Here is a 27,691-nt window from a genome sequence, read left to right as displayed (position 1 = left end):
CTGAGAAGCAAGTATTGAAACACATGAGTCTATGAAGGGCATTTCTCAAACCATAATAGGAAGGAAGGAAGGGAGGGAGGGAGGGAGGGAGGGAGGGAGGGAGGGAGGGAGGGAGGGAGGAAAGGAAGGAAGGAAGGAAGGAAGGAAGGAAGGAAGGAAGGAAGGAAGAAAGGAAGGAAGGAAGGGAGAGAGGAAGGAAGGAAGGAAGGGAGAGAGAAAGAAAGGAAGGAAGGGAGAGAGAAAGGAAGGAAGGAAGGAAGGAAGGAAGGAAGGAAGGAAGGAAGGAAGGAGGAGAACAAGGGGAAGAAAAGAAACCCCTGGAGAAAGTGATGTATTTTTTACAGCTATTTCTAGAAGGTTATCAATTCCCAGATGAGAAACCACTCTGGCCTTACATTCCAGAAATAATGGATGAATGGATGAATGAATGAATGAATGAATGAATAAATAAATAAATAAATAAATAAATAGAAATGACAGCAACAGCTCTTTCTGGTGTGGCTGCCAATAACTGTCACACTCCTCACAGCATGTGGGTTGACACAGGAAACCTCACTAGGCATTTCCCAGTGGAGTTTAGAGGCTGTTTATTCTTCTTATAACCCCATTTGCAGCCCAGTCTCATATTAATTGAGAGATAGAGAGGCAATGTAAGGCCTTGAAATATCAGAAGTTGCAGCCCTCTGGGGATGAGCTTGTCAACTGCCATGGGTTGGGATGTCAGCATCTATTATTATTATTATTATTATTATTATTATTATATTTTTTATATACATTTCAAATGCTATTCCGAAAGATACCTATACCCTCCCCCCGCCCTGCTCCCCTACCCACCAACTCCCACTTCTTGTCCTTGGCATTCCCCTGTACTGGGGCATATAAAGTTTGTAAGACCAAGGGGCCTCTCTTCCCAGTGATGGCCGACTAGGCCATCTTCTGCTACATATGCAGCTAGAGATATGAGCTCTGGAAGTACTGGTTAGTTCATATTGTTGTTCCACCTATAGGGTTGCAGACCCCTTCAGCTCCTTGGGTGCTTTCTCTAGCTTCTCCATTGGGAGCCCTGTGTTCCATCTTATAGATGACTGTGAGCATCCACTTCTGTATTTGCCAGGCACTGGCATAGCCTCATACGAGACAGCTATACCAGTGTCCCTTCAGCAAAATCTTGCTGGCATATGCAATAGTGTCTGTGTTTGGTGGCTGATTATGGGATGGATCCCCGGGTGGGGTAGTCTCTGGATAGTCCATCCTTTCGTCTTAGCTCCAAACTTTGTCACTGTAACTCCTTTCATGGGTATTTTGTTCCCTATTCTAAGGAGGAATGAAGTATCTACCTGTTGGTCTTCCCTTTATTGTGTTTTGCAAATTGTATCTTGGGTATTCTATGTTTCTGGGCTAATATCTACTTATCAATGAGTGCATATCTAATGACTTCTTTTGTGATTGGGTTACCTCACTCAGGATGTTATCCTCCAGATACATCCATTTGTCTAAGAATTTCATAAATTCATTGTTTTTAATAGCTGAGTAGTACTTCATTGGGTAAATGTACCACATTTTCTGTATCCATTCTTCTGTTGAGGGACATCTGGGTTCTTTCCAGCTTCTGGCTATTATAAATAAGGCTGCTATGAACATAGTGGAGCATGTGTACCAGTTGGAACATCTGGATATATGCCCAGGAGAGGTATTGCTGGATCTTCTGGTAGTATTATGTCCAATATTCTGAGGAACCTCCAGACTGACTTCCAGAGTGGTTGTACAAGCTTGCAATCCCACCAGCAATGGAGGAGTGTTCCTCTTTCTCCAGGGATGTCAGCATCTTTAATTTATATCATTCTTATGTGGGTTTGGCTTCGATATCCTCATACAATCAGCAGGATAAGAGAGCTAATTTACCCCAACCAGCCTCTGAAGGGCTATCACACACTCTGAAGGGCTATCACACACTCTGCTTTGTGCTGTATGGAGAGATGGGAAGGTGTGAGAGAGATGTCTTAGAATGTGGATGCAGGATCTGTATCTCTTAAGGACAAGTCATTTGACTTCTATCACTTCATACATGTCGGCCTACAAAGATGGGCGATATCCAGACAGAGACTGGATGTGTGCGTAATTATTATACTGAACAATGCTATGGGAGAAACAAGCAGCAGGCCTTGCTGGTTCTCATGTTTCACTTGCCATTTGCAGGCTGGCCTGTGTTATTGCCCAGCAGTTTATGACAGGCCTGTTGCATGAATCAGAAAGAGCATTCATGTCAGGTAGCATTTGAGAACAGAATGACTCTTGTCAAGGTGTCTGAAAGCAGAGAAATTTCACTACTGGAGAAAAGGTTCTTGTTGTGGCTTGAATAGGAATGGCCTCCATAGACTCATGTGTTTGGATGCTTGGCTATAGGGAGTGGCATTATTAGCAGGCGTGGCCTTGTTATGGTAGGTGTGGCCTTGTTGGAGGAAGTGTATCACTGTGGGGAGGGGCTTTGAGGTCTATTATGCTCAAGCCAGGCCTAGTGTAGTATTCACTTCTTGCTGCCTGCTCATCCAGATGTAGAACTTTCAGCTCCTTCTCCAGCACCATGTCTACGTGCACGACACCATGCTTCCAGCCATGACGATAATGGACTACACCTCTGAACTGTAAGCCAACCCCAGTGAAATGTTTTTCTTTATAAGAGTTGCCTTGGTCATGGTCTCTACACAGCAACGGAAACCCTAACTAAGACAGTTAGTTCTCTTGTGGGGCCAGCCCTTGAGACTTCCAGTAAGAAGTGAAACCTCTGGCAATGCTGAGGGTCACTAGGAGGCTGTGTGTCACTTTCTGCCACCTGCGTGCTGGTGTTGCCACTAGAGCTGCTCGTCCTCACAGCCACAGACACCATCCCCATTCTTCGTGAGGTACATTTTTCCTAATCAGACTTAACTTCTGACCAAAGACTTGGCATTTCCCGTGTGGCATCCTGCATGGGTCCCGATGGTACCCACAGTTGAGAGGATAAAGGAAATGTAAAATTGCTGCTGTGGCAGGTAGGGATGGGCATGGTGCAGGATAGGCTGCTGCAATGAAGAGCATGGACAGGACCCTGCCCTGCGTGGGCTCCTGCTCCCTTGGGCCCTGTGAGCTGTAGGAGCCATGCTGCCTTCCTCACACCCTCTAGCAGTTGCCTTTCTGATGCTAGCCACCTACAAACGAACAGAACAGCAGCTAGGAGGGTCACATAGCCTTCTGCGCCTCTGAAGTGTGTGGCACTGTGCTGTCTTTGTTGATTTTGCTGTGTACTGAGAGTGTTTTCCCACTGTCTGAAGGGCAATTTCTTCCTCACCTGTTACAACATTGCTAAATAGTCAGCAATCCACACGTATAATGAGCCTCCCAGTGAAAAGCTTATTCACAATTATTTTCCCCTTTCATTTCCTGTTTGAATGCTGCCACCTGTGAAAATCTCCATCTTCCTGCATATGTGTGTGAATGCACATATTTAAACTACAGTCCCTCTGGGCAATTCACTCTGCAAGGGAGGCAAGTCGGCTTGCAGTTTGTACTGCACCATGGCCAGGGAGCCTTGGATTCTCCCTGTCATTCTCCTGATGGCCAGGTAAACATTTATATCTCTCAACCAGAAAGCTGGCAGACTTTGAAGCATAGCTGCTTCAAGAAGAGGGGTAACTTTGCTCATGCCTGAGAAATCGCATTGAACTAGTGGGAAACCACTTTTTCCTTAAAGACAGCTTCAGGTGTCAGCTTTGTAGCTTTGAGGGCACCCTACCGACAGACAGTCACCTTTCCTTTAAAGACAATGCTTAGATTCCCAAAACAGAAGGTTAGACTCAGCAGACACATTGTTTCTCCTGTACAAGGGAGGGCGGTGGGCTTGTAGTGAGTGTTTCCCAACAGGCAGAGATAGAAATAGTTCTGATGGTCTAATAGTAAGTAAGTAAGTAGCGGGGTTGGAGGAGGTGGGATGGAGCCAAGAAAAAGTATTATAAGATGAGTCTGGGAGAGCTCAGATGCATAGGGGGAAGACCTGGGATGTGGAGGGGAGTGTCTCAGATGTGGAGGAGAGGAACCAAGGAGCAGGTAGAAATGGCTACTGGTTTACCTAGCAGACCAGTTGCTCCCTTAAATCAGAGGTGTGGATGGGAAGTTTGTGGTGTCCTCTCCAGATGAGGCTACAGATCCATGACAGAGCATTGTGTGAACCAATAACAAGACACCAGCAGAAACGGAGCAACTGGCCTGAAGAGCAGATGAAGAGCCACCTAGGAAGTAGCACAGTGGAGAGTCCTTGTAATCTGCCACCCAAGTCCTCAAATCCCTGGAAAGCATGGGGAGACTTTCTAAAGATGCACAGTGGGTGGAGAAGCCCAGGGAACCCACTCCCAGAGCCCCAACGTCCATGCAAGCTGGACCTCAGCAGTACCTCAGTGGGCTTCCTTCCCCAGACTTTCCTGTAGAACTAGCCTTTGCTTGTCACAAAACCAATGGCCCAACACGGTCTCACTAATGGGGTGAAATAATTCTCGGGAGAAGCGGTGATCCCCAAACCTGCCCTGGGGGAAGCTTCTTTTAGGATGGAATACTGAGCTCTCTTGTGAGGGCCACCGTAGCTTTCTGCCCTAAGATGGAGCACACAGTGTGAGAGACTTGAGACTGGAGAAGTTTGTGGCTCCATCAAAATGCTCTGAGATCAGAAAGAGCACTGTGGATGTGATGCAGTGACATTAACTCGTCAGTTTGTGTGTAGTGGTGTCACCGCCTCTCTCCTGTGACTACTCTCTGTAAATGGACCCCTCTTGCAGGAGGCTAAGAGCTGGCACAGAGAACAGCTGAAGGATGCTGAGCCTGACTTTGCCCATCCTGTCACTCAGGCCCCTGACTAGCCAGCCTCAGTCGGTACTTACATCCAGGTTGATCATTAGCTGTAAAGTAAGACAGTTCCGACCCTTAAAGCAGTCCGTTTTTAAAAAGGTAACTTTGACATTTCTGGGGACTACCAAATATTCACATTTAAAATGGGATCAAATTAACAGATAAAATTTTTATGTGGCTCGTTTTATATTTAGTCTGAATTATTTAAGAAGGTAGTTAAAAATCTGTTTTATTAAATTGCATCATGAAATTTTTATTCTAAGTTCAGTCAATGCTTGTATTTCATATTATAAAGTGTTTAGTATTTTCCACCTCTTATTAATAAGAGAAGTAAGGCTGGATATCAGTTGCTGAATCAGAATATTTCATGTTCCCTGTACCCACAGAGGGATTTTATTTTCTTTCAAAATGCAGAGAAAGTTTGGTCGGGAATAGAGTTTGTCGTATTATCACACGGGCCTCCTCTCTGATCATTCACAATAGACAAATACGAGACTGTATTCAAGGCAACCACACCGTTTACTGAAGCCTACCCAGTCTCATAAATAAAATCCAATTTTAGCAACACTTCCTTGTTCCAAATTAAGTCCAAGGGCTGGTAGATTTAGTCTTGAGTTGTAAACGTTGCACAAACAGTTAAGGTAGCATTAGATTGTACTCATTTTGATCCAGACTGAGTTTCATGACCCATTGGGGATATCTTGTTCTTGATGATATTTACAGTGTCCCTTGGCGATATGTACTAGGATATTTATTTATATTATAGATAAAGTTTGGCCTGAAGGTGGAGTTTGGGAAACCTTTTACTTTTTCTGCAAGTAGACTGCTTAGCTGCTTCCATGCAGTTGAGTTGTAAACTGTGTTTAACATACAGAATAGGACATTTTATCATGAGATAGTCCATTGGTAAAGGTATGTTTAGATATTCATAAACCTTTGGAGTGTAATTAGATAGAGGGTTTCTATGTTCATAAAAAAAATGAGTTGCTGGCACTATGTTGGCAACTAGAGACTAATGGGCAAAAAAAGTTGTTTTTTGTTTTTTTAAAGTTTTGTTTCTAAACCTTTGTTCCTTAAGTTTTGGGAAAATAAAACGAATTTTTCATAGTGGACCACTATGTGCTTTATGACACAAAACTAGACCAAGTCCATTTATTTATCATGATGTGTGTTTGCATGCATCTTTCTCTCTCTCTCTCTCTCTCTCTCTCTCTCTCTCTCTCTCTCTCTTTCTCTCTCCTCTCTCTGTGAGTGTGTGTGTGTGTGTATGTGTGTGTAGGTCAGAGGTCAACTTGAGGTGCTGGTGTTCTCTTCCCACCTGTGGGTCTTGGGTATTAAACTTAGGTACTCAGGCTTGGTTCCATTTCCTGATTCATCTTGCTGACTTCATTTATTTTTCTAATAGGAAAAAATAAGCTGGTATGTATTCCGGTGAATGCAGGAAATTATCACTAGAAAGTAGCTTTAACAGAATGGATTAGGAAAGTGATGACCTTTTGGCAAGGACCTGTAAATGTGGTCAAGAAATGGGCGCACCCTGCTAGAAGAAAGCATCCTCCTACATTGCCTTCAAGAGCAGTTCCTCAGAATCAACACTAGTAAAATTCACAACCAGAGAAGGACTCAACATTGCTGTCCACCAGTCTCTTCCAGATAAAGGTCTCACTGTGTGCTCCACTGCTCTCCAATTCTGCTTCAGCCCCCCAGGGCTGGGATCGCAGGTATGCACTGCTGTTTCCTTCTGCACCAAGTAGACTTCAATCACTAATAATTTTCATGTTAATTAGGAAAACCATTAGTATTTAGAAACTTGCATCTTTCAAGAAATAAAATTTTTTTTTGTTCTTATAACCGAGTTACATATGAGATAACTAGTAAAAGGGTTTTAAATATGAAAACATAGTATATCAGGGACGTAGGAAAACAGAATGGAATACATACCAGGAATGTTTGATAGTGTAGAAATTTTCCGTTGCCTGAGAAGAGCCTATTTGTGTGGCTCCCAAATCCCTATTGCCTTTAGGTTCTACTTCATTGTCGAGAACAATGCCATACTGTGTCCCTTATTTTAAAGTCAACATTTATAATATTCCAGAAATCTCACTCTTTTCCCAGTTACAAATCCACATAAAGGGAACGAGGCGGTACACAGCTTTCATAATTGCGTGCGGAGGCGTGTAAGGAGCTGTGGAAGGCGGCTGCGCACCATTCCTGCGGGAAGCACTCTGTGAGCTTGTTATTGTCCTTCAGGGGATTTCGCCAGTCTGCTATTTCAGCTCGGCAGTGCCATAAATCATAGGGAGAAAGATGACTTCCGCTAGGCTCACTTCAATTGCTCTGCTGAGCCCCTTTCCCTTTGCCATTGTCCCAAGCTAACAATACCTGCTGTGCAAGGTGTGGGAGGCTGCCTTGGCTTGCCTCTGTCTCAGAATTCACTCATTGTCTCTTTCTCCTTGGGATCCTTTCCTCTCATTCAGTGCCACCAAAGCTGCAGGAAGTGGGCCAGATAACACCGGCTCAAGGCTGGGGCATGCTCTAATTCAGATTGTAGGCTCTTCTAGAATCAGCACAAAGTGGGTGATTATTTGAGGACCTGTGCAGTCACTGAGCAGGACATGTGAACTTCTAGAATCTAGGTGTTCTTATCTGTGAAATGCGGATTTACAAAACAAAACAAAACAAAACAAAAACAACAACAACAACAACAACAACAAAAAAGAAAGCCCTTTGAAGAGAGGTACAGTTTTACATATGAAAATCTTCAGGTGCCCTTTAATTGCACCAAGCATATTCAGCCTTTTTGAGCAAGTGTGTACAGATGCAGACTTTAGAGAAGAAAATCAGACATCTTGCTTGAACACTCTCTTACTTACTCTCTTGAGACAGAGTCTCTCAGTGAACCTGAGCTTGCATTTTTTAAATTTTTTTTTCTTGGTAGGTTGGCAGCCATTGATCCCTGGTGATCAACCTGTCTCTAATCTACCCCAGTGCTATGGACAGGGTCACATGGCCATGCCTAGAGTTTCGTTGGTGCTAGGGAATCCAGACTCAGGGCCGCATGCTATGGCAGCAGGTGCTATTACCCATTGTGCCATCTCTCCACTCCCATTCACCGGCCTTTCTTCCTGTTTCAGACGCATCTTTAAAAATAAACAAAGTAGCTCTTCGAGCTTGGCAGGGTAAAGTGGCCGGCATAACTCAGCCCAGAGTCTCAGAGGCATGGTGGAACAGGTGGAAGAAGCCCAGCCTCTCGGCTGTAGTTTGTTGAAAAACCGGCTTGCCTGGAGAACATTCTCTGCGCTCTTTTGCGTCCACAAAGAAACGTAACCTTCGGCCAGTTGCATTTCTTCTCTACCTGTAACTAGGTTAATGTGACCTGACAGGTCCAGCAAGACAGCACGAGAAGAAATAATAAATGCACTTTGTGGGGCTGAATGTAATAAAGGTAACCTAGGTAGGAGATGAAGGTGGATTTTTTTCCAGAAGGAAGAATTTCAGCATAAAAGATGTCACAAAATAACATTTTATGAGCAATCTTTTTGATATACATAAGTGGTTACATTCCCAGCTGCTCAACAGACCTCCTGGAAGGGTTGTGCCCTACTTTTCTTTCTCTCTCTCTCTTCCTTTCTTCCTTCCTTCCTTCCTTTCTTTCTTTCTTTCTTTCTTTCTTTCTTTCTTTCTTTCTTTCTTTCTTTCTTTCTTTCTTAAATCAAACCCTGTTTTTTAAAACATATTCTGCTGAGGAGCAGCTATCTCACCCCCCCCCCCCCAAAGGTAAGAGGGAGGGTGGATGAAATCCTTTTGTCAGTATTGTTTGTAAAAAGAACATAGAGCTCCTACTTCATGCTAAGGGCTTTACAAATATCAGAGTTTAAAAAATAATTTTTAAAATAAAACATTTGAGCTTTAGGTGTATGCCGTAGGTGTGTTACTCTCGGTTTTTTGTTTTGTTTTGTTTTGTTTTGTTTTGTTTTTACTGTCGTGGGGGGTGGGGGTGGAGCCTCACAGACAAGATGAGGTCAAGGCCAGGAAGCACCAATCAGGATGTTAAGCATTCTACTTCTTCTCCTAGGAATGGGGTTTGGATTCATACGGACTGTTAAACATCACTGCCTATCCAGGCAGGTCTCTTTATTTCTGGATTTCTTTTCAAGCAAACCCTGAATCCATTTGAAATGTCCCCACAATTCCCTTTTCCTCACCAAGTATGGGCTGCTCTCAGTGGAGCAAGCGCTGGTATATTCTGGTCCCTCATCTAGGAGGGAGGGAAAGAAGCAGAGCGTGGGGGGGGGGGCTGGTAAGTGTTCCTGACACACGGGTTTCATCCTCTGGGGTGGGATGGAGGGCGTCCTGTTGAGATGCTGTTCTAGAAGCAGCTTGCTTTCTCTACAAAGGTTCTCAAGAGCCGGGGATGGGGGGGTGGGGGTGGGGGGACGGGACGGGATGACGATGACAGCCCGTTGGGGCTGCAGATATTCCTAGGGAGGCTGAAATCCAGGGCATTCGACGTTTTCTCCTGAGCCTTTGCATTTATAAGATAGGAAACCATTGTGGTTTGGAACAAAGGAGAGGATGTGGGCATTAAGGAAATGAGGGTTCAGCAAACTCCTGCTCTAACCCCACTCCTTCCTATAGTTGGGTCTTGTGAGCCTAGTTAGACACGTGGCAGGCTTCTCCACACAGGGCCCTTAGATATTATGCTGTCTTTATTTGTAAGAACAATTGCCCATAGCTTGAGTTGGCCTTTCCTCTCTCTCTAGGTGTCTTCTACCTGAAGTCAACTTGGACACGCCTGTCAACCTCAAGAGCCTGGCCTTATCATACTTGGGCACAGTGACAGTGATAGTTTGGTGTCAGGGCTTGTCAGAATAACAATTACCAACTCCATGTTCCTGCTGCTAACGTTCACCCACACAGCACTGAGACAGAGTCTACGCTTAAGAAGTGGGGTCTGGACTGAACTCACTTGGTAACCAGGAAGGATGCCCTTGACCTTTACGTGGATGAGGCTCTATGTGACTTCACAGAAATTGGTTCTACGTAAAAACTAACTAAGCATTATATAATTCTGATATTGTATATTACAGTGTCCCTGAAATGATCAGTAAAGTAAACTGATACCTTGGCCAAACTGTTAACTTAGCGTCTATTAACTTCAGTGAGGTTAGGTTAGTATATCTGTAGAAATAAACTTAATGTATCAGATAGTATATTCTGAAAGTAGCCACTAAGTGCATACCATAGTCAGTAATGCCTTTTCCCAAATAGGAATCCTAGCCAGATGCAGGTTCGAACTAGGTTGGTGCACACATCTTTCTTCTTAGTTGACACAATTATGGCCTGAACCACTGGCAGTTCTCGCACATCTACACAAAGAGTTTGTTGGAAGTATCCTAGGTTGGACATGCTACAGAGATGGGCACGGGAAGAGAACACACTGCCTTACACACTCACCTGGGGAGACGCAAGCTGGGCTTGCAGGTGGGATAGGCAGTTTCTGTTTTCCCACGAGCTGTCTGCATGCGGAAGCTCACTGACTTGTGTGCTTGGTTTGTGGCACAGAAGGCATACTGTGTGTATGGGGAAGGCTTTCCTCCTGTTACTCCTACAGGAAGGGAAAACTGGCAACTTCACTGCCAGGTCCGGCATGGCCTTGGTAGGGGCAGAATGACATGTTTCCTGCTCCTGGGACAGGGCCACCAGGCGTGGGTCTCCACCAATGTCAATGGCTGCTGTGGGCATAAGGCTTGTTTGTATAATGATATACATATTTTTGTTCCTCCTTCAAGGAATGTCCTCCCTGCTAACATTAATGACTTTGTGATAATCAGAGACAGCATGAGTCAGGGAGGTGCAGGTGTGGCTAATGTCTTAGGAAAGTGGTAAATGCTGGGACCTTCAGGTCCATACCACTTAAGGCTGTGGAAAATAATTTTAAAAACATGAGTCTGAAAATATATAATTTTCAACTATGTAAAATATAAAGGTACAATATGAATTACGAGGGGCTTCACAAACCTAAAGGAACAAAGGTAGCTACACAATGAGCCAACTTATCAGAAAGATCAAAAGGCAGGCAGATTCCTGAGTTCAGGGTTGGCCTGGGACAGAGCAAGGTTAGGTGCAGGCATGGTAGAAGTGGTAATTTCAGGATGGGATCCCACCCAGATAGCTTATTGTCTGTGCTTAACAGAGGCAGGCAGATCCCTAATATCTTTTGCAATGTTCAAGAAAAATGTGTGCTTGCTGTCTCCTAAGAATTAAGGGGTTGGGGTCATGGGATGCCGAATCATAGGATAACCAGAAGGGAATCTGAAGTAAATGACTGGATTGATATGTAGAAGAGAACACTGGGCTTATGATATGCAAGAGATGATATCCAGAGAAAGTTTTAGAGCAGCAAGAGAGAACAGCTTAGAGAACTGTCTCGAGCAGAAAACAGAGAGAGGGAGAGCTGTCTGGAGATGTGGTTCTGAGTTCCGTTTAGTTGCCAGGGTCTGTGAACTCCGGGCAGGTGATACATGGGAGGCTAGACTGCATTTCACCCTATGCTGCTATCGGGTGATGGGCTTGTGGGAAGCGTTGATGTACTTACTGCTCAGGGGTGGGAGAACAATGCAGCCTAAGATGGGGACCTCAGCCCAGATGAGAAACTAGGCAGGCTGGGGTGGAGGAGGCAGGGGTTCCCAAGCCCCTGGGCATCTGGTCGCCTCTGGAAACCATGTGGAGTCAGGAACAAAGGGGGACTGGGCGGGGGATGGAAGGATGGGAACCCCAGGGGACCTTATTACTTAGCTCATCAGGTCAGGGAGTGTCAGGGAGCATGGAGGAGGCCTTCTGCAGGAGACCTAGGCAGTGAGGCTAGGTAGTGAAGACTTTCCCACCCCCCACAGTGCTTCTTGAGAAAGAAAGTCCTTGGTTCCAAACTGTTTATTGATTGTTCATCGTGGAAAATGGGTACATACCACTTCCTCAGGGTGGATCAGAGGTCAAATACTTTTGCAGGAAGGAATGTTCTGGAAGAGAAGCTCACTCTGCCCATCTAGCTATCTCATTAGCATGGATACCTCTGTGTTCTGTGTTAGGAGACCAGTGATCACGTTCTTTATGTGGGGAGTTGTGCTCACACGTTCCAGGCCAGGAATCTGGTCGGGGGTAGGTGAAACACCTGCTGGCCTCATGTATGAGGTACTGGGGTTTCCGAACCTATTCAACCTTCCTAAGTTCCTGGCAGAGTCCACTGCCTCACATGGAGATTTCCAGAGAAAGCAGAACATAGAACATTCTGGAAAGCTGTCTTGAGCAGAACCTAGGCCACCAGGTTAGACCCACGATTTGACTTAGGGTCATTTGTTTTTACTGCTTCCAGATACCCTTTCCTCAGAACCCCTCTCCAAGCCAAGGCTGGTCTCTGGCATTTTACAATGCAAGTTCGTGTGAAAAATATGTTATGGTCTTGCCAAAAAATTAGCAGATTGTAAAAATACTATATAAATATTAAATATTCATGCAGTTATTCTGAGGGACATCATCCTAGCCAGATGAGTAGTGCAGATTTTATTGGCTAATCCACTCTTGACTTTTGTATGTGTGTATGTGTGCCTGTGTGGGTTTATGTACACAGTGTGCGTGCAAGTGCCCAAGGTGGCTAGGGGGGGGGGTATAATGCTCTGGAATTGGAGTTTCAGGTGGCTGTGAATGACCCAGTCATTCTGGGAAGCGAACTTGGGTTCTCTACAAGAGTAATATGCTCTTAACCATTGAGCTAGCTTACTAGCTTCCGACTAATATCTATCATATAGAACTCGGAGTCGGCGACACAGCTATAGAGTTAAGAAGAATAAGTCCTACAAGGCTCAAGCAAGGCAGATTCTGCATGCTCTCAACGCCACAGCTAAATCCTGAAGTTGGTATTTTTGGCCTTATTCCTTTCAGAGTTAGGCTACAACAGCCAATCGCTGGATACTTCCCCCCCCCCCCCTTTTAAGTCGAGTCTCTTTGAGAAGCAGAGGGAAGGTCAATCTCACTTTCTAAGAGAAAGAGAAAGGTGACTCTTGTCATAATAATGTAATGCAGCGGGTCCCCAGGTGGAATTGGGAGGAAAAGGCAGGCAAGGTCCCCTAGAATGTCACAGCCGAGAGGAAGCTGACGCCAAAGACTTCTTAGAAGAACAATGACTCATTACGCTGGGGCTCTGTGGCAGATGTGACCCTCTCACCATCCTGCCTCCCTCCAAAAGCAAAAAGGAAGGAAGAGCTTGGAAGCTGTGAGCCCCTGGCCTGCTGAGGAGCCTTTCTCTGTGGGGCCAGGGCAAACAGAAAAGTGCCTGGGGTTCCACAGAATTGAAAAAGACAAGTGTCAGCTTCAGGAGGCATAGAGATGCAAATAAGTACCAATGTGTGAGCAGTATGGATAAATGAGAGTGTGCAGTCACCCAGAGCTGTGTTTACCACCCAGGGAACTGTCTATAATTACCTGGGTGCCATCAGTTGTGTAGGAGCAGCTGTCCAGGGGCACATAAAAACCACCACCTGAAGTTAACCCTCTTCCTGTTCTGATGACAAGGCAAGATCTCTGAGGGTGTTAAGTCCACTATCGACCAAACTGTTTTGTCCAGAAGGGCCAGAGTATACCTATTTAGTATACTTATTTTGGGGTAAAAAATGCTGGGTTGATTTCCACAATTTACCACATAGTTCAATACCATTCATAACTACTAATTGAGGAAACAGATGAGGAATATTCAGCTCCCATATACATTGACAGAAACCTATCATATCCTGTAGTTTAATGGCTGCAATGACTTGTGGCCCTGGGTACTGATAGATAAGGGCCAGGGCTACCCAAATGGAGCTGGGATTTGAACACCAGTGCTCTGGTCTGGGTACCCTGTCTCGTACCCGAGCAGTTCTCAGCTAAGCGCAGTTTTGCCTTCTGAGCAGCTTCTTGTTGCCCATGCCTGGAGATGGTACCACACTATAGACCAGGCTGGTCTGGGATTTCCTAGGTAGCTCCTGTTAGCTGTGAGTTCACAGCTATCCTCCTTACCTCAGTCTTCCAATGGCTGGGATTACAGGTGTGTTTACTTGGGGGCAGAGACATTTTTCACTGTCACTTGAGGTGGCACCGATACCCAGAGGATAAAAGTCAGAGACTCTGCTAACCGCTCTATAGTGTGAGAAGAGCCCTCGGCACACAGAATCACTCTGTCTTCGGTGGCAATCGTGCAGGCAACTGCCAGGGAATACTTAGTCCTCGGCAGGGGTCTTGAGAATTGCCAGAAATCAGTAATAAAATCCTTGTTCTACCACAGATTGGGAGGAAAAGAGGGGTCTGGTACTAAAGATTCTTCACACATCCACAACAAATGCATTCTAAGATTGTTCAGATCTGAATTGCACTTTCAAAACCCAGGAGCTGTTTCCAAGGCCACCTGAAGCTCTTGATGGCTCCCTAACACATTCTACACCAAGGTTTAGAGAGTGGAAAGCACCCTGGCTTTTTGGGACATTCTTTATTTGTCTTCCAGAATATTAAAGGCTGGCACCTCATAGAATACAAATAAGAGGTTAACGTCGTAAGAAGCTGAACTGAGGGTGTCCCCAGAACGTTTAAGACTGAAATGTCAGTTGAGAGACCGAGGGAGATAGGGCGGGCGTTTGCAAGACCTCACTGGTGAAGACAGGATTTTCCTAACAAAATGTTTAGAGCTAAAAGCGTTGCTGAGGGATTCTGCATCTCAACCAGCTAAACAGCATTGGCTAAGAGAGCTTAGTCAGACAAAGTGGAAAGGGGACTGTGCCAGGCAGACGGGATGCAACAGTGTAGCAATGTAGCAAGAATTCTGGAAAAGGCACAGATGAGCCTGCTGAGGCTGTGTCAAGAAGGCAGGATGGTAGTCTGACTCTCCCAAGAGAATCATCAGGCTGAGCCTCTAGGATCCAATTTAAAAGGAAGTACCACCCTGTCTCAGCTTATAAATTCAGTTGGCAATCTTACAAGAGCACTAAGGTATTTTGCTAATTTTGTTCACGTGTGAATTACAGGAAGACTAGTAGGTCTGGAAGGCTCCAGCTCTTTTCCAGTTACAAGAGCTGACCCACTGGATGGGATTCTGAGGTCCTGAAGCTTGGCAGCATCAGGAGTCCCCAGCGAAGGCCAGGGTTGCCTTCAGTCTCCATCCACCTGAGGGTCTCTTAGTGTATGCTCAGCTTCCGAATGCTCTCTGGACTGTGGCTCCCGGTCTGAGAGGAGAGTTTCATGGCTGGCAAAGATGTTACTGTGGAGAAATGGGCTCAAGGGAAAGCTTAGGAAAGCCGGCATTGCTCCGTGCAGTGAGCCTGGCAGGCAGTCCCAGTGATATCTTCAGCAGAGAATCAGAAACCATGCATTTCCAATCAGAGCTGTGGAACCTGCGGGCTGCTAATAGTTGGAGTTTAGTGAGATAATGCCGCCATGCTAATCGGTTTTATTTTCATTCCAACCTTAATAAACATACATGTGCTGAGCTATCTCTGAATTATTTAAAATTACAGCGTTCGGAAGCGAGGGACCTTCTCGGTGCCTGTCAGAAAGATTTTTTAATCATCTTTAAGTAAACTTCAATTTCTCTGAAATTGGAGGAGAATTATTTCTCCACTTCAAAATCCAGAACAGATCCACTGAAGGGCCTTTCTATCTCCCACGGTAAGAGAAAACATGAGATGATTAACAGGAGAAATACACTGTGAAATGGGCATAAAGTACTTATTTTTAAAAGGCCGAGCTTAAGATGCTATTACAGTCCATAGGTGGGGCAAGCAGTTTACCTTAGGGACAATCAGAAATGACATTTACTCAAAGCCATTTCTCATTGTTACTTAAAAAATCCTACACTTAATCTTGTGGGTGACTCACAAGGTACAACCTCCCTACAGAGGATCACGAGATGCTAAACAACATACCAAGCTCTGGGCTGTGTTCTCATAGATCGTGGTGTTGCTTTTCCACTAGGAAACCCAGGACCTTGGAGGTGGTGACCTGGAACTGCTAGCTTCCACAGGCTTGGTCTGAGTATCCAGATTCCTAGTTAGAATCACCTCCTATTAATTCCCACTTTTGCTTTTTGAGGCATCTGCTGACATGGCAACCGCAGAGACAGACAGGGAGAGCATCTGAGAGGCGGGAGTTCTCGCCCCTTTAATTTTGGACACAAAAGGTAAATACGATGCGTGTCTCTGCAAACCTACCTCTCATCTGTTGTATCTTCACAATAGACTGATATTTTTCTCTTTACCATAGAAATGGATAAGTTGGAGCTTTGAGAAACTAATCTGCTCAAGGTATAAAAAAAAATGTGCCCAAGGCTAAGAAAACAAGACCTACAGCTGGATGGTGTGCAGAGAGTGCGAGACCTTGGGGCTCTGGGTGCGAAATCAGATGTCCTCATCAAATCCCTCCCCTCAAGGACCTGGGATCTAATTGGAAGAAGAGGCAGAAAGATTCTAAGGGCCAGGGGTGGTGGATGACTCTGGTGAAACATTTTCTTTTGGATACACAGGACTGGTGCACATATGAACTCTGAGAGTCCATGGCAGCATGCACAGGGACTGCACAGGTTCCATCCAGCCAGATGGGGTCCCGGCACTGAGAGCAGTGAATGGACGTGGGCTTGCACCTCTAACCCAGAAGCTATCTGTAGTTGATATGCACTGGCAAAGGGGAAAACAAATCAGTTTTCTTCAGCGGAGTATCACTGGGTATAATGACCACACTTCAGGGTTGGGTCCATGCCTGGGAATAGGTCCACGCCAGAAAGCAAACTTAATGATATTTTAGTAGATGCTTTGTCTCATTTTACTTTGTTTGGGCATCTTTTGTCTTATTATTCTTTCATTTAATACAAATAATTTCAATACAAAATTAGGAAAAAAAAGAAAATGAATAAGGATTAGACTCAGAGAAGAATATTGTCTGACACTCGAGGTCTTATACACGATTGTGCCAGGGCAAGTGTCATGGAGTGGACATATATCGAATAAAATCAAAGTCACAGAGCATCTTGGTTCTGGGAGGAATGGCAGAGGCACTCAGTAAATGCACACTTGAAGATAAGGGTCATCATCTTATGTGCTTTGTCATAATGAAGGAAACCTCCTGATGGTTTTACGAAGCTCACCCGAGAGAGTATTCATCATAAGTGACAGCTGTGAGTCAGGGTAAACACTTCTGTGTGAGTCATTGTTCTGTCGCTGAGCAGAGACACCAGGACCAAGGCAACTCTTACAGAGGAAAGTACTTAATTGGGGCTCACTTACAGTTTTTGAGGCTTCGTGATTATCATTATGGCAGGGAGCATGTGGTGGGCAGGTGTTGGTGTGTGTGTGTATGGGGAGCTAAGAGTCGAATCCTGATCTCTAGTTAGAGAGAGAACCTGTAGGCTTGGCTTGGGCTTTTGAAACCTTAGGGCCACGCCCAGGTACACACTTCCTCCAATCAGGCCACCCCTCTTAATCCTTCCAATCCGTTCAAATAGTGCCACTCCCTTGTGACTAAGCATTCAAAGATAGGAGGGGGGGCATTCCTATTCAAACCATCCTAGCTGCTAAATACATATGACTAATTTTTAAAAAATGGACATTAGTTTTAATGTTGATAAAAATAAATGTTTGACCTGCTAATATATTACTGAAGCTGAAAAGACAGGGCCAATGAAATGGAGAAGGCATCTCCAGCCTAGACCCTGAACAGAGGTCTCGTTCTTGTGTCTGTGATCGATGTGTGTTGGCACCAGCCACCCGTGGACATGTAAGTCACACTGCATCTGAATCCATGCATATCAGCTGACTATGAGGCATATGAGTTCATAAAGAGCAAGAGTGTGGAGGCCAGTGTGGACAGTGCACATATGGGTCACACACTGACATTGCCAAGCGAGGCCAGAAGAGGGCTCCAGATCCCCCTCCGGTAAGTCCCATCCCAGGACCAGGCTCGAGGGATGACTGATCATCCTAAGGAGAGCTCGGTCCTGGGTGAGGTTCTTAAATTGCCGCCACTTTCCCTCCACCTCGGAAGAAACGCGTAAGCCAATCTTTCACAAAGATATCTTCACTGAGTAACATGAAGGACTTGAGCTGCCAGAAATTTATTCAAAGCCTGCAAGCTGCCTTCCTAACCCATGTATTGGTGCTGAGCCCTTGGGTTCCTCGGGTCTGGTGGGTGTGCTGACATCACCCCTGCTGGTATGCACTGTAAGTACTTAGGCTAGCCTTGGTTCCTGTGGTGTTCCGATCCCCGCAGCAACCCCAGCCCAGATAAAGGTACGCATGCAGCAGGCGTTCAATCAGCAAATATTAATTGATGTGGTGAGGCTGCGCTCTGAAAGGCTGAGTTCCTCCCATGAGGCTAATTCACTGTGTTCTGTCTGCAGGTAGTGAGGGCTTCAGAGTGAGAGAGAGAGAGCTTTGCAACAAGAGCTACCATAGTGTGGGAGGGACGTTTGTTCCAGTGATGGATGGAATGACGTTCTTGACATAGTGTACGGGCAGAATCCTTACATGTAATTTATTTTGGTTTTCGATTATTTTGGAGAGAGCTCCCCTGTGGTTTCGGCTGGAGATATGTGTAAGCTATCAGTTTAGTGGGCTTGTTCCTGTTTCGCTGACGTGATAGTTTACGAGAAAAGCCCCCATTTCGCTCTGGTTTGCATTTTTGTATATTCAGTCTATGGTCTTACTAATTAGGATATCTGGCGCTGTTTCTACCTGCCCGAGTTTTACGCTGGGCTGCAAGAGTAACTACACTCACTTCGCAGACCGATACATTCTTCAGCAACCTGGGGTTCTTGAACCCCACCTTCCATCTTGCCAAACTTGAGTCTCTACCTGCTTCTGCCTACACCAACCAGGAAAGGACGGGGAGACAGGTCCACACTTTGTGATGCCCACCAGGAGGCTGTGTGGCCACTGATAAGGACAGTGACCGTCCAACATTCAAGCAGGGTAGTGTGGGCAGAGCAGCTGGCCTCAGGGCACATTCCCTACAAGTCATACCCCTGTGGGGGTATAAAGAAGAGCCTCCTTCCTCCAAGTCTGATGGAAGACCTCTGTGAGCCTTTTTGTGGGCTTCATAGCATCTTAGCGTTTACTGGCTGCCATCTCTGAGGTCCACTAGGACCCTGAGAGTGAGGCATCTGCACCTGCTGCAGTGTGGTGAAGCTGGACGGTGCAGTATCTGTGATGCCAACATGCCCTGGTACCTGGCAGTACAATGTGTGTCCCTGTATCTGGGGCAGCTGAGCACCATGACAAGATGAGCCTTCACTCCTGCCGCCAGCCTCCAGAGGACTCAAAGCTTCTGTGGGGGCTTCCTTCCTCTGCTCCGAGCCTCACATGTTACAGTAGAGGTGGGAGGAGCCTCCTGGTCACAAGGTTCTCCCATCATCCCTCAATCCCTATCTGTTATGGGGTCCTCCTTACTGGAATATACCACTGCCCCCTACCCTGAACCCTACAGCCTAAGGGCTGGGTTGCCCTTCCCCTTGCTGCTTTCCCTAGATAATCCAGCCATTTTGGCTCTGCTGGTCCTTTTTACTCTTTTGCCTGTTTGGTCTCTTGGTCTCCTGGTCACCTGGCTCTCCCATCTTCCCTTTCTCCTCTCTCCCCTCTTCTCACATGGCCTGGCTCAGTCTGGCCCTGTTCACTCTGGACTGTCCCAGATGTCATGATAAACCTTCTCTATCTACAGAACTAGGAGCAATGGTCATGTCCTCCGTTTTAATTTTTTTTTTCTTTTTTCATTTCGGGGGATAGGAGGACAACAATGTAGGGTGTGCTAGGGCTGTGGGCCTCTGGGGAAGCCCCGTGTGCGGGTGAGACTTGGGGAGAGTTGGGGATTGCCAGGAAAGCCACAGAGAGTCAGGGTTTGGGCCTGGGGCTAACCCAGCTGGGCAGCATAGCATGAGTCAGCTATGACTATTTGGAAGCAGGGAGACAAACAGGATGTTTGGGGCCTCCGAGCCGCGGAAGGGATTCATACCTGTTCTGAGGGCAATCTGTTTTTAACCTTGTTAACCTAAAGTGTACGTTGAAATTTAAAGCAAATGGAGCCTCTTTTCTCTCTGTGATTTATTAGGCCTCCCCTCTCTATCAAATTGAAGCTCTCCACAAGTGAGACAATTTATCCTTATCTAATTTCCGCCCACCCTCCCACTCTGGGAACACGAAGCCGGAGTGAGGGAGGCTCCTGTGGGAGGCAGCCACGGAGCAGTCAGCTCTTTGGGTTTCTTTAAATTTGAGTTTCATGCAGTCTACCAATCTATTTTCCTGCCGTATGCACGTGGAGGGACAATGCCACCCACCCCCCCAGTGAAATATTTCTAATTCTGTTTCAGCCGCTCCGCACCCATACAGGAACAGCTGGCCTCAGGGACAGAGGCTCTTTCCTCTCTCAAGGCTAAGTAGGACTTCTGTTTATCCAGTGCTGGGTAGGTGACTTCTAAATGATCTTTTAAGGCAAGAACCTGAGAGAAGGAAAAACATCCCTTTTTATCCCATTTTCCTCCTCACCCCACACCGAGCTGTTACTATAGCAACACGCTACCTGCTACTAGGACAGTTAAGTCCCCCTGTGAAGTTAAGCAAAGCTCTTTTTCACTCAGAGAGGGACTGCTGTTCACTGGCCACTTTGCCCCTGGGGGACTGAGTTCTTCAATTCTCTATGAAATGCTTAATCCAGGGTTTCCCACTGCTAAAACCTAAAATTCACTTTTAGCCCACAAATTCACTTTTAGCCCACAAACAACATAGAATATCCCCCAAACCTTTCCAGAAACAAGCTCAGTGCAAATGCATGTACATTTGTTTTAGTTATGGATAATTTCCTTCTCTGTATTGATTTAAGTGTAACAAAAGCCCCTCCTGTATAGGAAATAATATGGAGGAGATTACATATTGCTGTCCTATCTCTCCTTTCCTTCTCATGTCTCTAAAATCATGTTGGTGTCTGTGCATACATGCATGTATGTAGTGACGTATTTCAGACACACAGAAAACACACAGTGATGTAATAACTACTCCATGGTCACTGCCCAGCCCATGCACATGCTGGTATAGAGGCCATTTTTACTTTAACCACATAGAAATATAACAGATGAAGCTGAAGATCTCTGGCTCCATGCCCAGCCTTCCATCCTCATCTCTCTGTGTGTGTGTGTGCTTGTGTGTGTGTTTGTGTGCATTCGTGTATGTGTGTGTGCTGTGTGTGACATGTAGTCCATGTATATGACTGTACATATGCCTGTGTTATGCTCTCATACACGGAGGCCAGAGCATGACATTGTGTGTCTTCCTCTGTCTCTTTCTGTCTCTGCTTTGGCAGAGTCCACCCTGAACAGGGAGCTCTTGTTGAGCTAGGACCTGTTTCTGCTTCCCCTATCCTGGGCTTACTGGGAGTCTGAGCCCTGCTCCTTATGCTTGCCGAGTCAGCACTCTCACATGCTGGCTGGCTGGCCGGACCATCTCCCCAGATTTTTTTCCCCCCTTTCTCCTTCCTTCCTCATGCTTTCTATCTGCTTGCTGGGAGCTAGCCTGTGTCTTGAGGTTATAGTTTGACGTCTGGACCTCTGTTGACACCCGAATAGTTCACACTGAAGGGACTGTTTACATTAACAAAATAAAGAGTCGAGCCCACCCCGATTTCATAATGTTTTAAATAATTTACCATTTTGCACTGGGCTGGAATCATAGCTAGGGAGGGGAGACACGCAGCTTCCCAGGGGATGGACGCGGTTGACAGAGCTTTGCACCCAAGTCTCTGCATCTTTGTTATACATATATGTGTTAGCTCTTTTAACCTGTGTGCTCCTAGCTGAGGGCACCGGATGGGGATGGAAGACTCTGCTGCACAAGGTCACTGGAAATCCAGGAGCCCCAGAACCTCCAGCTGCCTCTCTCTCCTTCCTTTGACTTGCTTGGTAATCCTTACACCCCAGAGTACAGATTAAACCAACCCAAGTGAATGCCATTGGCCCTTTAAATAGAAAACGTTTTAGGTGGAGGCTTCTTTGGGGTTCCTGCTCACACAGAGTTTCCACCCCAAGGTCAGATGAAGAAGTTAGTTAGGTCTGATATTTTGTCAGCTGAAGCTAAAGTGACAGGGGTGTCAATACAGAGGAGACAGTTGTCACCCTGGTGGATGGCTTATTTGTGGCATTATGAATGAGACCGTCAGGGTTTGGGCCAGAGCATTATCTTGGATAAATGGTTTGTGGTTATTGATCTCGTCCAACCTGACAGAAGAGAAGCTCAATGTATGATTGTTACAATTGCCTGATTCATACCTGCAATTTATAATTTGTGTGCTCTGTCAATTCTGTCAATACCAAACAGCAATGCCCTAGCTTCAAAAACCTGACAACCTGGATGCTGTTTCCTGATTTGGAATATCCCCTAGGCCAAAGAATTGCCAAACTGGGCCATTTGCTTCCACAACTAAACACCTATAACCACGCAGAGAAACAACAAAACTCAAGTCAGACGCCTGGTGGCTGATTCACACTGCCAGCTTGCTTGGATAAAGAAACAACCAAGACATCAGTGCTATAGAGTCTTGGGTGTGTCCATGAGGGTGCATCCAGGGAGGGATAACTGATCCTTTTTCCTAAGCATGGTGGCAGCATCCCACGGGCTGGGGGCCTGGACTGCAGAGGAGAGGAGGACAGAGAAAGCCAATGAGGAGTAGAGAGCATTTCTCTCTGCTTCCTGACTGCAGACAGTGTGGCCAGCTGCAATGCCTTCTCTGCCATGATGGGCTGTATCCCTTTAAACCACAAGCCATACACAACAACAACACCCAGACTGAAAAAAAAAAAGCAAAAATAGACAAATTCTCCATTTTAGTCAAAGTTCTATTGCTGAGAAGAGACACCAGGACCACGGCAACCCTTATAAAGGAAAACGTTTAATTAGGGCTGGCTTACAGTTCAGAGGCTCGATGTATTACAGCCACACAGGCAGATAGGGTGCTGGAGGAGGAGCAAAGGTCTGCATCTGGATCAGCAGGCATCAGGAAGAGATAGAGACATTGGCCCTGGCTTGAGTTTCTGAAACTCCAAAGCCCACCCGTGTGGTGACAATTCTGGAATTTTGGTTCCTTTAAAAAACACAGAAATGTAAGAGCTATGCTTTTGTCTTAATCCTGGGTGTGGGGAAGTGGGGCTGCTTCAAACTGTCTGCAGCGGCTGACTGTGGTTTGCCCTGTCTGTGCTGTAGCAGAGGTACAGCTTTGCCAGCTGCAAATAGTTTCCATGATTGTGTCATGTTTGAAATTCTGGGAACTTTTCAGAGATTATTTAAATGCTAGAACTCAATAGGCAGGAGTGGGTGGATGTTGGTCATTCAGGGGGCCTTGGTTTCTGTTTGTTAGGAGTTCTGCTCAAAGAAGAAACAAGAAGAAAGAAATTAGACTCTAATCTCTCTCCCTCCCTCTCCCTCTTCCTTTCCCTCTCCCTCTCTCTCCCTCTCTCTCCCTCTCTCTTTCTCCCTCTCTCCCTCTCCCTCTTTCTTTCTCTCTCTCCTCTATCTTTCTTTCTCTCCTATCTACTGATAGGAGGTAAAACTGTGATGGAAAGGGACAAAGAATAGGAAGAAGAATCCACGAAGTATTGAAGACCAGCTACACATCCCAGTGACAAACTTCTTCCAACAAGGCCACACCCCCTAATAGTGCCACTCCCCATGAATCTGTGAGGGCCATTTTTATTCCAACCAGCATATGTCCCACCAAGCAAACCAAGCTCCCCCAAACAGCCCACGACAATAAAATCCTTAAATTGTGTCTTGTCAGGCAAACAGTTATAGCAACAAGGAAGCTAATAGAAGATTTCAAGGTTTACAAACATACAGTGAAAGAAAGGATTCCCTCCTCTGCCCTTACACGCTTCATCATTGCTCCTCATGTGCCCCAGGGAAAGCTTATTTTATTGAGAGGCAGCAGCTCAGAACCAGTTAGGGCTTCAAGGTGTTACCTCTCTTGCCAGTGTCTGATGGATACTCTTAGACTACACAGGAACTAAAGCCCAGACTGAGTAAGGCAGCCAGGATGCCTGCGTGCCAAAGAAATGGCTCTGGGGCACATTGGAAATTGATGCTTGGACTCTAATGAAGGACCCAGAAGACAGTAGTCAAGATCTGCCCTGCTGGGGTTCAGGGAAGGTCTTGTACTGAGTCAGGACTGATGGGTACTTTCTGTACCTCCAGGACCAGGGCTACTTTATGGCCCATGAGGGTGGTTATGGCTTTGCTCATCCTAAAGGAGATCATAGCACAGAACCAGAGTGAGACGAGGACAAACATGTCAAGGGAAGGAACATCCTTGCTTTCTCCTTTTCACTGCACTGACCTGTTTACATCCCCCACCACCCTCTCCCCACCTATGAAGGAGTCTGCTGGTTGTCATGCAACCAAAGGTAAGTGCTGCCAGCTTTGACCCTCCGGTGTTTAGATGTAGGACTTCTGGCTGTATCATATTTCTCCAAACAGCATCTAGAGGATGGAAACTAATGTTTCCCTTAAGTCACCTTAGTAAATGAAGAAATATTCACTTCTTGAGCTCCAGGCCCTGCTGTCTGTTGTGAATCAAAACCCCTGGAGAGAAGCAAGGCCCCCAGAAGCTGACTGACTGAGAGAGCTCTGGTACTGTGAGGAGGTTGGGATGTTGCAGATCCCAAAGCTAGTTACCTCATCTTGGCCTAGTTCTAGCCCTCCAGAGGAACCATTCCTTGTCCACCACTTTGTCTGAACTAAATTCCTGTGATTAATTGATAAATACCTTCGTAATCTATTAGCTTATCTAACCACTAGCTTCCCTAAACCCAAGAGCTAAGAATGTTATCATATAACATCTTGGGCCTACAGACAAGCTCCCCCTGACCCTGTGTACCTGCCTTTCTGATGTATCCACCAATGTATCTTAAACTTGTCTTGATTTATGACTTTCTTCGTTCTGTAGAACTATGAAACGTCGTGAAACTACTTCCATGTTGGAACATGGTATTTGTGGTAACCTAAATCTGTGTCCCTGGAACATGATCACTCACATATCTCTTATTCCCTTTAAGGTGAAAGCTGTGGTTTTTCTGTTGGCAATGTTCTTTACACACTAAAGTCCTTTCTGAAGGCTGGCATGGCTTGGCTATAGCTTGGATGAATCCTCTAAGGGTTGCCACACAAGAAGCTTTGTCTGTGCTGTGTGGTGTTGAGGTAGTGGGGCCTTTGAAAGGCAGAGACTAGCATAAGACAACTGTAGTCACTGTCTTCTGCAGGTTCCTTCCCACTCTCTGGCTTTGGGCTCAGCATGTGTCCTGTGCCTCTTGGAAGCACCCTCTCCCATGGTGCCATCTGCAGTAGTGCAGTGTAGCCAGTGAGGCCATCATTTGACACCACTGGCGCCTGCACTTTCAGCCTCTAAAACCTTGAGCTGACTAAACCTTTTTTCTCTTTAAAGTTATACAGCTTCAGGTATTTTGGTATAACAATAGAAGATTGATCAATATAGCATGCTTTCTTTTCATTCAAAAGGTAGTTGGGTGATACCAGACTAACATATCATTGAAATGACCTTCTGAGAAATGGGGATGGTGGGATGGCCTAGCAGGGATCCCTGTCTTTCACTGTGGCAAATGGACCCAGCTGGGCACGCACGGTGCAGGATAATAATCTCAGTATCTGGAAAGGGAAAGCAGGATAATCATGAGCTCACAGCTATCCTTGGCTACAAAATGAATTCTAGGACAGCCTGGACTATATCCCCCCGCCTCCAACCCAAGGGGAAAAGAGTAGCCCCTCTATCCTTCCATCTTCATACACAGACAAAATAGCACCAGTTCTTATGGTAAACTTGGTAAAATTCCACTTGATCTCCAAATCTAAATCAGTTCTCCAGATGAGTGTTAGTGTTGAAGTCCAAAGGTTGACCTGCTTTCTCAATGAGCCACCCGTAAACACCCGTAAAGCATTTCTTCACTTCTCAATCTCTCGAGGGTTAAAGTAACTGAGGACAGCATCGCCTCACCTCATCCCTCACAGGTTTTGCCCTTTGGGGATTGCCTGCTGCATGTGAATATATGTCTTGTACCGTTGCAGAGATGAATAGCCATTGTTTTTTGTTTTTAAAGATTTATTTATTATTATATGTAAGTACACTGTAGCTGACTTCAGACACACCAGAAGAGGGCGTCAGATCTCATTATGGATGATTGTGAGCCACTGTGTGGTTGCTGGAATTTGAACTCAGGACCTTTGGAAGAGCAGTCTGTGCTCTTAACCGTTGAGCCATCTCTCCAGCCCTGAATAACCATTGTTAAGTCAGGAGATGCCTGTGGTGTATATTATCTCTCCACCAAAAGCTCTTGGTTCAATTTTGCACTGTTGTATAAGATGTTCATATATTTCCATCTTAGTATCTTTGGATTTGATAAAATCATGTATTCTATTATAGTTTGCATGTGACCAGACAGATTTTTCAGTTATGAAAATATATCTAGCTAAAATTTTAAAATAGCACATGACTTTGACTTGATAATTAAGTGCCAAGATCTAAAATTATTTAATTCATATAATCAATTTAATGAGAGCTTAAAAATGAGAAGATTGGATCTTGTGTGGTCCATGAGGGCTTCAGCAAGTGTGGGTTCTGGAGTCAGAGAGTCTGGTCTTAAAACTGTTGCCATCAGCTTTCGCTTTTGCCCTGTAACCATTACACTGAAGAAACTCTCACCCTTGCATGTGTGTGCTTGCATGTGTGTGCTTGCATGTATGTGTGCTTGCATGTGCGCGTGCGTGTTTGCACGTGCATGACATCTCATATTCCTTTGATTCCTTTCAGCCTGAGACACAGCTCAGTAGATAAAGCACACATAGAGGTTAGTTCTATCAATGTACCAGGGCTATTATACCCAGTGATTTGACTCAGCATCTTTCTGGGTATTTCTGTGGAGGTATTTTGTTGATGTAATTGAGATAATCATTAGTTGACTTTAAGTAAAGGGGCTAAGTCTTGATAGTCTCGGTGGGTTGCATCTCACCATTTAGCAGGACTTAAATGACATTTCTTACAGGAGGGGAAATTCTACCGTAAGACTATGACATCAGTGCCTGCTCAGTTTCAACCTCATGGCTTGCCTTGCAGAATTCAGAACTGCCAACACTTCTGTCACGTGAATCAGGACCTTCAAGCAGAGACCATGGCTGAGGTAGCTTTGTTTCCTTTCCTCTGTCTTTTCCTTCCTGATCCTGGATCTGAAAGTACAAGCTTCAAGGAAGTCAGAAAATTTGTGCATGGAGAAACTGGTGGGTCAAGCACAGGGTGTGCATGTTTGTTTTTTCTCTTTTCAACGAAATGGTAACCAAAGCTAGGAATCATTATTCATGCTAGCACTCTAGAGGCATTAGCAATGTTTCCTCGGTGGCTCCATGGATGTGGCACGCAGCAAGATCCCATGTGGGGTACATAAGGATCAGCGGCATGCATGCGAATGATTCCTCTGGCTTACTTCTCTTGTTAATCTGGGTTCTGGAGATGGAGGAAAGAGCTTTGGCTTATACTATTAGCATTGTGGGTAATGCTCAGCGCTCTGAAATTCCTGTGGTGCTGTCTTGGTTGGGGTGACAGTAACCTTAGGAAATTTTTCATTATATAAGAAATCCTCTTTGATTCCTTCCTTAACTCGGAGGGAGAAATAGCAGGTCACTCAAGATCTCTGGTCCAATTTCCAGCATGGTCTGTGGTTCTTGTAGGCATCTTAACTGAGCCATAATGATAGCTGCCAAATTCTCCTAAT

General features: G+C 45.5%; 1 protein-coding gene and 1 long non-coding RNA gene across 12 annotated transcripts in view; one reads left to right on the top strand and one right to left on the bottom strand.

Moving 5' to 3' along the window:
* Gm46604 overlaps positions 1-10,069 on the top strand; it is a 71,280-nt gene extending 61,211 nt beyond the window's left edge. For 5 of the 6 annotated variants that reach the window (XR_001782243.2, XR_001782238.2, XR_003952277.1 and 2 more), the window contains 3 exons: positions 6,278-6,593; positions 6,988-7,099; positions 9,636-10,069. This is a non-coding gene — a long non-coding RNA (predicted gene, 46604). The remainder of the gene's footprint in view (positions 1-6,277; positions 6,594-6,987; positions 7,100-9,635) is intronic. The other variant, XR_003952276.1, reaches the window with a different exon arrangement.
* Prkn (parkin RBR E3 ubiquitin protein ligase) overlaps positions 1-27,691 on the bottom strand; it is a 1,223,012-nt gene that overhangs the window by 93,181 nt on the left and 1,102,140 nt on the right. The gene's annotated exons all lie outside the window — the stretch shown is intronic.

Source organism: Mus musculus, chromosome 17 (assembly GCF_000001635.26).
Source record: "Mus musculus strain C57BL/6J chromosome 17, GRCm38.p6 C57BL/6J".
In the NCBI taxonomy this organism is placed as follows: domain Eukaryota; kingdom Metazoa; phylum Chordata; class Mammalia; order Rodentia; family Muridae; genus Mus; species Mus musculus.
Note: the sequence above shows the minus strand (reverse complement) of the source record. Positions and strands in the feature narration are given on the sequence as shown.